The sequence below is a fragment of the Monodelphis domestica genome, chromosome 5 (assembly GCF_027887165.1).
Source record: "Monodelphis domestica isolate mMonDom1 chromosome 5, mMonDom1.pri, whole genome shotgun sequence".
Classification (NCBI taxonomy): domain Eukaryota; kingdom Metazoa; phylum Chordata; class Mammalia; order Didelphimorphia; family Didelphidae; genus Monodelphis; species Monodelphis domestica.
The window spans coordinates 174,679,411-174,689,823 of NC_077231.1; the positions used below are offsets into that span (position 1 = coordinate 174,679,411).

The 10,413-nt window shown below is 34.3% G+C and overlaps 1 long non-coding RNA gene across 1 annotated transcript; it reads left to right on the forward strand.

Moving 5' to 3' along the window:
- The first annotated feature begins 1,688 nt into the window (after positions 1-1,688).
- On the forward strand, positions 1,689-9,293 carry LOC103092055 (uncharacterized). Its single transcript, XR_472941.3, has 4 exons — positions 1,689-5,412; positions 6,993-7,079; positions 7,275-7,349; positions 7,925-9,293. It is a non-coding gene; the product is annotated as an uncharacterized LOC103092055 (long non-coding RNA).
- The last annotated feature ends 1,120 nt before the right edge of the window (positions 9,294-10,413 follow it).

Here is a 10,413-nt window from a genome sequence, read left to right on the forward strand (position 1 = left end):
AATTTTCTACTGCCTTTAATTTACTGAGCAATTGAATTGTTGTTTGTGTAAGTTTGCCTAAATAACTGGATTGATTTTTCTTCTGTCTTTAATTTCCAATGATCTTGATGAGGTCTCTGTTGACCTCAGGTAATAGCATTAATGGAACAGAGCAAAGATTAATATCTCTAAACCTTAAAAATTCTAGCTATCCAAGGATTAAATAGATTAAAGGATAAGTAAAGATGTAGATGACTAGATGTAAGGTTTGAGTGGGCCATTACAGCCTGGAAATTTCAATGAACTACCTGGAGATTTCAAGTGGAGACAGTGTTTGCACACCAAATGTTATCTCCATATGAAATATATGACCATGATAAGCAGGGGTATAAGGTAAATTGATTGCCTACATCTTTTTATTTCTTATACTCTTAACTCTAAAGATAACTCTTTGGATGTTAAAAGTATAGTAGGAAAAGAAATGAACATAGAATTTCCAGAAGTGTTAGAGAAGAAAGTATAGACTAACCAAAAAAAAAGCCAAGAAACAATTTTATGTAGTGTTTCTAGAAGAGGAAAGAAAGGCCATTATCTTTGGCTATAGCTATAGGAAGGAAGGAACAAAAACAAGAGAAAGAAGGAGAGAAAAAGTAAAAGATGGCATTCCAAAAGGCAATGGAAAGGGGAAAATGGTGGTTAATAAGTGAGCTGGATTGTGTCATACCCTCTTTTCCCACCTCATAAATTTAGATTTTTTTTAGTTTTTATATGAAAGGCAAAATGAATAGTGAGTAGGTCACAGACTCAGGGTTTTCTAGGTTCAAGTCTTGTCTTTAACATATAGTGTCTATGTGACTATGGGGAAATGTACTCCTTGATACTACATGAAAAATTTAAGACACACAAGGCCATGCTTTTATTGTGTGAGTGTGTGTGTGTATGTAAAATATCAAGAAGTAAGATATTCTCAGAAAGGGAAAAAAATAAAGTAAGGAAAAGAATTATGTAAAAGATAGTAGTATTTTATAAATATGAAAATATGGTAATTGATGAAGATCTAGAAATTAAGAAATCTAACAGAAATTCTATTCAGGAAGTAATATGATTCTGGATGAATGGAAAAATAAATGATGGATCCCCAGGAGAATAATATCTTCATGTCCAATTTTCTATTGTGCAAATATTTCCACCTGTCTGGGTTGCTCAGTATTTCTTTACTAAGTACTCCCTCATACCTTATCTGATTTTACACAGAAGGAACAAATTATTTTCAGATGATATTACATTCATCCTCCTTATCCTTCAGAAATTATTTGTTATTTATGTAAAATGATAAATTACATGTATTTTCTAGTCAATGACATATGTAGAAAGCACATGGGATTAAGGTTAACTATCAGAAGACAAAGCCATAATTGATACAGTCTTTGAACTGAAAATGATTCCTTTGTAAGATATACATAAGGGAGTAGCTAAGTGACTCAGTAAATATAGAGCTAGGCCTGGAGTTAGAAAGTTCTGAATACAAATATTGCCTCTATTAGGAATATATTGATTCTGATAAGTTAAGTGGCAGAAGAACAGAAAAGAGCTGCCTCAAGGCCAGTTTTGGAGTTTGGAGCCCAAGTCTTGGTTAGAATTCTGTTGTAATTCCCAGGTGGGGGTTGAAAATTTTAACTGCCATAGAGAGATATGAGATTCTGAGCAGTTTCTGAATGACTGGTTTTTGGATCTGAACTTTGGTCCAAGAAGGAGCATCTTTCTGGCTTTACCCTGGATTTACCCTATGGAAACATTTTGGGAATAACTGAGGGGCAGTTGATCATTTTGACTGAAGCTCTCTGGGATCTTAGCTGGTCCCAGAAGCAGTGTCCTTTCTGAGTTCCTCAGTTTTTCCCTGTTACAATTTGTGAATACCAGGACTTCATTGATCATGAGAAGAAACCAGAAGATTTTGTTTTTCTCTGGGCTCTGGAGAAACCCAGAGCCAAAGCTGAACTTCTGCTGGGCTTCAACCAATTTGCTCTAGCTGCTCTTTTGATAATTTGGAGATAAAGATTAAGATGAATATATTATTCATAAGTTATTTATGGAAATAGATTATTTAGGTAGGAAAATTTGGGGTTAATTTAGTGGTAACAAGAAATAGAGTATCCTGGTTTCCAGGAGAAGAAAGACCATGAGGTCTAGATAGGAGCAGGCAAAAGCTTAGTATTTCATTAGTTTTAGGTTTTCCTGTTTATCACTTCATTGAATACTTTTAACTTTTATTAAATTAAGATTATTTTGTACATATGTCTCCTATATTATCCATTGTGCAAATCTACAAAGTAGGCTCAATACTGTTAGCTTGGCCCTTTTATCTAGAGTATTTGATTAACAACAATCATATCCTGAGTCTAGATACTATCTTTAACAGTTTTTAACAGCTCCATTACAAATAAGATTGATCTGGAGGTTTATCACCTAATTTAAATTTATTTGCAAAGAGAGAGAGAGAGTGAAGAGAGAGAGGGGGAAAGAGAAAGATTGCAGTCTTACTAATTTAAGGTAAGATCAGATCCCAGATTTCAGTACAGCAAAGTCCTCTCCATGTTGTGCTGTTGCTTACCAAGTGCCAGCCCAGGGAGTGCCAAAAGCTGGGATCTTTGGGCTCATCAAGCCCTAGCTTGCTGAGGTAATTTACTCCTAGTTCATCCTTCTGCCTCTTAGCCAGTACCACATTGTTTTGATGACCACTGCTTTATAGTACAGATTAAGATATGGTACTGCTAGTTCCCCATCCTTCATTTTTATTTGTTTACATTATTTTCCTTGATAGTCTTGACTTTTTGTTCTTCCAGATAAACTTTGTTATAATTTTTTAATTCTATAAAAAAATATTTTTTGTTTTGTTTTTTTTTGAAAATATGACCCTGAATAAGTAGATTAATTTGGGTAGGATTGCCATTTTATTGTGTTAGCTCATTCTACCTACAAGCAATTAATGTTTTTCCAATATTTATATCTAGTTTTAATTGTGTGAAAAATGTTTTGTACTTGAGTTCATATTATTCCTGTGTTTCTCTTGGAGGATAGAGTACTAAATATTTTATATTGACGCGACTTTAAAAGGAGTTTCTCTTTTTAACTCCTGCTACTGACTTTTTTTTTGAAATATTTAGAAATGCTGATGCTTTATGTGGGTTCATCTCATACCCTATAACTTTGTTAATGTTCTTAATTATTTCCACTAGCCTTTTAGTTGATTTTCTAGGATTCTTTACATCATATCATTTCCAAAGAGTGACAGTTTAATTTTCTCATTGTCTATCTTCAATCTCTTCAACTTCTTTTTCTTCTCTTATTTCTACTGCTAGCATTTCTAGTACAATATTAAATAATAGAAGTGATAATTGTCTTCCTTGCTTCACTCCTGGTCTTAATGGAAAGGCTTCTAACTTGTCCAACTTGCAGATGATACTTGCTGATGATTTTAAATATATACTATTTATTATTTTGTGGAATTACCCTTCTATTTCTATACTTTCTAGTGTTTTCAATAGTAATGGGTTTTGTATTTTGTCAAAGATTTTTCTACATCTATTTAGATAATCATGTGATTTTTGTTAGTTTAATTATTGATGTGGTCAATTATGTGGATGGTTTTCCTAATATTAAATCATCCTTGCATTCCTGGTATAAAACCCACCTGGTCATAGTGAATAATCCATGTGATAACTTGCTGTAATCTTTTTGCTAATATTTTATTTGACATTTCTGCATCTATGTCCATTAAGAAGATTGATTTATAGTTTTCCTTCTCTGTTTTTGGTCTACCTAGCTTTGGAATCAATACCATATTTGTGTCATAAAAAAATTCGTAAGAATTTTTCTTTGCTTATTTTGTCAAATCATTTGAATTGTGCACACCCACACTACATGGGCATGTGCTAGTCAATGACAAATCAGAAATAACTAACTGCCCACCTGGTCTGTCCTAAGCCAAGCTTGAGCCACCATTGGCACTTGTGAGGCACAGGAAATGAAGAAGGGAACAGCCTCTGGAATTTGCACTTCCTGTGGACATAGCTAGGTGTGAGTTCGTGCTAGGAGCTTGAGGAGGGAGGAAGCCCGCAGACAGCTTCCATTCAGATCGGTCATGTGAGTCAAGGACTGATTTTCTTCTCTACCTTGGCCCTTTAGGCCTAAACTCCCTCTGGCTCAGCCAGAAGTTTGAGCTAACCATTTCCCCTTTTCTCCTCTCTCCTTTTCTCCCTCTCCCCTTTTCTTACTCCCATTGTGATTAAACCACCATACATTCCATTCTGACTTGAATGCTTCATTTAAGGAATTTCATGCGTAAATTCCTTGGTGACCATAAATTAATATTATAGCAACTTTTAAAGGTGATTTTCACCTTAACAGTTATAGATGATCACCCTCCTCTCTGATAATTAAGGAATAATTGATCTTTGAAACTCACTTACCTCTAGTATTCTTGGATAAAAACATTTTTACCCAGTCAGGATTCCTCTGGTGAGCCTTCTCCTTAGAAATCAAGTTACCCCAAACTTCAATGCAGAAAAATAAGAATAGGAAACTCATCCCAAGGGGAGGTCTAGCACAAGATGGTTCTCTCTTCATGTGATAAACTGAAACAGAGGTTTCACTTTAAACTGGTTGATGAGAAGTCCTTAGAACTAAGAGTGAGCATATTCCTCAACCATACTTTAGATAGAACTGGGAAAGGTTTCCTATTGAACTGGACTGAAAAATATGATTTGACAAAAAGGAGAGTAATATGGTACACAGAGTAATATTTATTAGAAAGTAGTACAACATAATATTGACTTATCTTACACTTAAATTAATATCTGAAAAAATCAATAAATTATATGATTTGTGACTGCTCGTACTTCATTTTCCATTGCATGGATATGACCATTTGGAACAAATAAAGGGGCAAATAGTAAATGTGTATGTTGCCTCATTTTGCTTATTATGCTTCATGATTCACTATGGTTAGTGTCCATCATGTGGTGACCAACCTTTTCAAATGGATGCCTCTTTCTTAGTTAGACTGTTTCTCTATTTGTAATCTGTAACTAGAACAATATTTGATTACTATTTCTCATAATTAATAGAACTTGTTTGAACATGAATTCTGATGGGATACCTTTTTTTTAGATCCCAGTGTTACTTTGTACTCAGTGATAAGATAATGAAACAAAAGGTTAACTCAAAATGTATTTGCATAAGACTCCAACTTGGTACATATTAATTATTTAGTGCTCTACACCTGAGGGTAAAACAGAGTGGGTAAGAGCTAGTGAAGAAATATCCTGATCTTCTGACTGTTTACACTGGAAGAGAAGATACATGGTAACAACTCTTCAAGTTCCCAAAGCAAAAACAAAACTCTTGGACAGAGAGCAACATGTAGAGGAACAGGTACTTCAATAATATCACTCTTCTCATCTTGGAACACTAAAAGCTTTGGGGAATTTATCCTTGTGTAATATCTGATTTTTTTTTCTTTTAGTTCAGATGAATCACATCATTCTTAGTGGGAGAACTCATTTATTCTCTGTATTATCTGGCCTATATTCTCATATCAATTTTATACTTTTTTTCTGACTTCCCTTTACTATTTGGATAAATTGGTTTATTCTATGTTTTTTCTGCATGTTGATTGTTGAACTGACATTTGGTGGGAAGTTCATGTATATAAATATGTATGTAGACATTCATACATATGTGTATTAAGATTAAAATTAGTTTCTCTACTGAAAGTATTATATTTTATGAGGTTTATTAAAGATTAAGAAATAAAGGAAATACAAAATAAGAAAGCACGTGCAACCTACATCTTGCCGGCTGGGTAGAGAGCCACGTGTCCCTAGAAACGGAAGCAGAGAGAGAGAGAGAGAGAGAGAGAGAGAGAGAGAGAGAGAGAGAGAAGAGAAAGAGAGAGAGGGAGATTCTACCTTCTGACTCAGGCTGAGCCAGAGGGAGTCTTAGGCCTTGGAGGGCTAAGGCAGGGACACTCACGTGACAGATTTGAAGGAAAGCTGTCTGTGGGCCTCCTCCCCGCTCAAGCTTCAGGATCCAACTGAGTCTAGCCCCTGTCCACAGGAAGTGAGCATACTCCAGAGGCTGTTCTCTACCTCACTTCCTGCGCCTCACATCTGCCAATGGTGGCTCAAGCTTGGCTTATAACAGCCCAGGTTAGTTATTTCTGATTTGTCATTAACTAGCACTGTGCCCGTGTAGTGTGGGTATACACATTCTTGGGTGCTAGACCAAGCAAGATGGAGGAAATTTAAAAATCACAGTATATATTTTAAGTATACATAGAAAAAAACAGACATTAATCAGATATGTAGATCCACCTTAAACATTATTTCTCCTATACTAACAATTTTTAAGGGAGTGGATGGTTATAACTCTAGCTGGTAGTCTCTCTCTATCTGAGGAGAGTAGAGGTCCAGTTTCTGGCACAAAATTCCTCTTTCGTCTCCTTGCAGGAATGAAAATCATCTTTATAAAGAGTAGAGAGAGAAAATTTTAGAAAGATCTATTCTTGGCTGTCTCGAGGTCACCCCTAGGTGTGTGTACACACATACTTTATACATGCAAAACAAAATACCACATGCAACCTTAATATATTTTTTAAAAATTGAAAAAAACTTCATCAATAAGTAATTATCTAAGTGTTTGGATGTGCTGTCTTTTATACAGGCATCATTTTCCCCAAAAAAACTTTATCTTCCATATTAGAATAAGTAATATGTATTGGTTCCAAATAAGAGTTTTGGTAAAAGCAAAGCAATGCAGATTTAGAGACTTGCCTAGAGAAGCACAGTTAGGAAATGTTTTAGGACAGATTTGAAGGTAAGACATCCCATCTCTGAGCCTGGCTCTCAATCCACTGAGCCACTTAGTTGCCTCTTGTATATTTGTTTACAAAGAAAATGGCTGAGTAAAAACTATATGTTTTAATTGTCAAAATTGTTTCATATATTTAATAGATTAAAAACAATTTCTATTCAGAAGGGTCAAGATGGAATAAGTTGTCAGCACAGCCAATTTAATGGAAAGTTATGGATCTCTTCCAGGTGAGTATTCTTCATTGTTTGCTAAAGAACCCTTAGGTCAGTTCTGGGCATCTCAGATTGAAGGAGAATTGACATAAGCAAACACCAGGAGAGGCCCATGTTTTGGATTGCTCCAAATACTCTTTGGTTGTGGACAGACATATATTTTAAGATAATGTAACCATAGCTAATTTCTTTTTGACTATTATTTTTCAGTTGGAGTTGTAATTAGTTGCTGGACAAATAAAGGAATGGGGTTGACTTACAAATCAACCATTCCCTGAATATGAGGTGAGCTAACTTTGCATTTAGCCAAGTAAAAGACAATGACCTTAATATTCAGATTGGAAAGATTAGCCAAAATAGCAGCTTAAATCAGGGCTAAATATTACTATGAAAATCTCTAAGTATTATTTTGTTACTAGGGAATTTGGAAGCTATAGACCAAAAGATATATTATTGAAAATATTTCATGATATACTAATAGAATGAAAAAAAAAAGATTCTGGAAAGACCTGAGATTATAGAGTCTACCTCCTATTTTTCCCTGAAAATAGAAAAGAAAACTACAAGAAAAAATAAATAACTTGTCCAAAGTTTGCACAGCAAACTAGGATAATAATTTAGACTTCAGACTTTCTCTACTCTTGACCCTGTAATCTGTCTACTATAACAAGCTCTACAGAGGAAGAAATTTGGTATAAACTAACAGCACTTGAAAAGAGATATAGCAATATAATTAGGAGAAAATATATTTAAGGAACAGGAAACAATATAATGACATAGGTTGTTGTTAATCTTTATTTTTGAAGTGAACCAACTATATAACGGGTCATGTCTTTATTTGTGAATCAATTATATTTCAGTTGGTAAGAATTTCATGAAGTTTGCAGCCTCACTCACCCAAAATCTTTGAAGTTCAGAGGTAAAACAAAAATCAGGATGACTGGCAATGTTCTGGGATACACAGTGGATTACCTTGCTATCTTCAATGTCTGACTAAGCTCTAAGCACTCCACTTCATGGCCATTGGAACAAATTTTTCTTATCTACCCCTTCTACCAGGACGGAAGTCCTCATATGCTTGTGAAAAATGTCTCTCCCATTTGCAAATGGGTTTGAAGCCTATTGTTTACCCTAATGGAAGTGGTTATTTTTTCATTTAACATTTTATATGTTGTTTGATTCTATCACAAATGCATGTTCCATGTTCCATTGCATGTACATTTTATAACAAGTCAAATTATATCTGTCTTAACTTTATATCCCTCTTACATCTAAGAATACATTTCTATGGCTTATCTAGAATTAATTTCTGATGTTAAGTTAATAAAAATGTTTTTTGGAGGTAGTGCTTCTGAAATGAGAAAATGGAGATCCATAGAGCCGTCAACTTCATGTGGATCTTTCTGGGTACATTTAATTTATTTTAATGACAATGCTTTTAAATTATAACAGAAAATTGAAGTTAAAACAACAACAACAACATTTTTCACACAAAATGCCTTCCTGAAATACTTGTTAACAAAGGCATATTTCTTGTTCAGTTAAGGGTTGTATTATGTGGTCTCTGTGGTCCCCTGTACATTTGAAATTTTGTGATTCTATGATATATTCCCATTCTGTATAAGGGCCTAAAGAAACTTACCTGAGAGAAAGGTATTAAAATGGGATATCTCGAGTCTATGAGTGTGAAGGCAACCTATGGGAAGGTGGAATGGGGTAGATAGGGTTTTAAGAGTTCTTTCAATGGACTTATAGTGACAATCACAGCAAAGGGGCATTATACATAAGAACTAACAGTTTAATGGTACTGGTTAAGGACAGGACTGGAATCACCATGCAGGTCTTGCATTTGGTTGAGTACAAACTCCAGTTTTTCAACTTCTGACAGCATGTCTCCATTAAGACAGATTCCTAAGTGGTTCCCTAAGCCTCTTAGGAACATACATTACATTTAGGAACCTGTATTAGACAACAGCTGCTGGCTATAGCTGAATAATCATCCATTCAAATGGAACAGATTCAAGGAAGAATGTGAAGGGCAGTTTTTCTATCTGTTCTGGCTCTGGAAGGTATGCTCTAGTGCCCTGTGAAGCCAGAAGGAGAGAATCAGGCTAAAAAACTTTAAGATGCTGCTTAGATTCATAATATTCTTCTGGGTAAATAGATTGAAAAAAATCAGCACTGAACTGTACTGGGAGAAAAATCTTGTACCATTCCCAAAATAAATGTAAGAAGAATAAAAATTTCATTTATTTATACTAATTTATTCTCTCATGTGATCTTTGTGCTTTGGATGAATATAGTTATCCTGTAAAGTTAGATAAGGAGCATGTGAATATATGAGTATACTATTCATCACAATGGACCTGATTCATAGAAAAATTAATGTGGGTGTTAGATGATTCTTTTTTTTCCTCTGGACCTGGTTTGAAGTGATTTAATTAAAATGAAAGATTGAACTGCTTCTGCATACAATAGCATTTTGAGTAGTACATATTTCTGCATGATCAGCAATTAAATGTAGGTAAGGGGAAAAAGCATTTTCTCCTTACTGATCATATATTCACAGATACATTTTGCATTCAGTAAAATTATTTATTTGCTGAAAGGAAGAAATGATGAGGTTCATGTTAGCTATTTAGATTTTACAATCATTTCAATACTCACACAAGTTAGCATCTGAGTTGTTATAATAATATATGTTTTCCTTCCCCTACCCAATACCAGAGTGGGGGGAGATAATATTCAGTTAATATATCCTTAAGAATGGAGGTAGCAGACACGAGGGTTAATATTTAGTAAGCTAGGAGCATTGTTACCGCCAAAATATTCCTAATAGATCTAGAATATGTCTTCTACTATATCAGATAGATTTTTAGTAAATGATATGGGAGAGAAATATGAAGAATCACCCAAGAAAGAAAGCATGGAGAGATTGTGATTTTTCACCAGTAGAAGAAATACTCACATTGATTAGGTCAATGATTTCCATTTGAGTTTGCAAACCTAAGAGTTCATGACTATGGTCCATATAATTCATGCTATTGTGAATTTAATCATGTCTTAGACATTAAATAATTGCCTAATTGAGTTACACACTTTTTCCTGTAGGACAATAGGTTCATGAACATTTGAAATAGTTTATTTCTAAAGACATTAGAAATCATCCTGATTATGCAAGCAATTTTCTTGTTCCTCTTGTCATTAAATCAAAAGCTAACCACTTCTGATTAAGTACATGTTCAGGCAGTTTTTCAATCTGTCATCAAATTGTTTCCAAACTACCATAATGGTTCAACATTCCATTGAACATCTATTTTATTGTGTTTATGTACATAACTTCATTTTC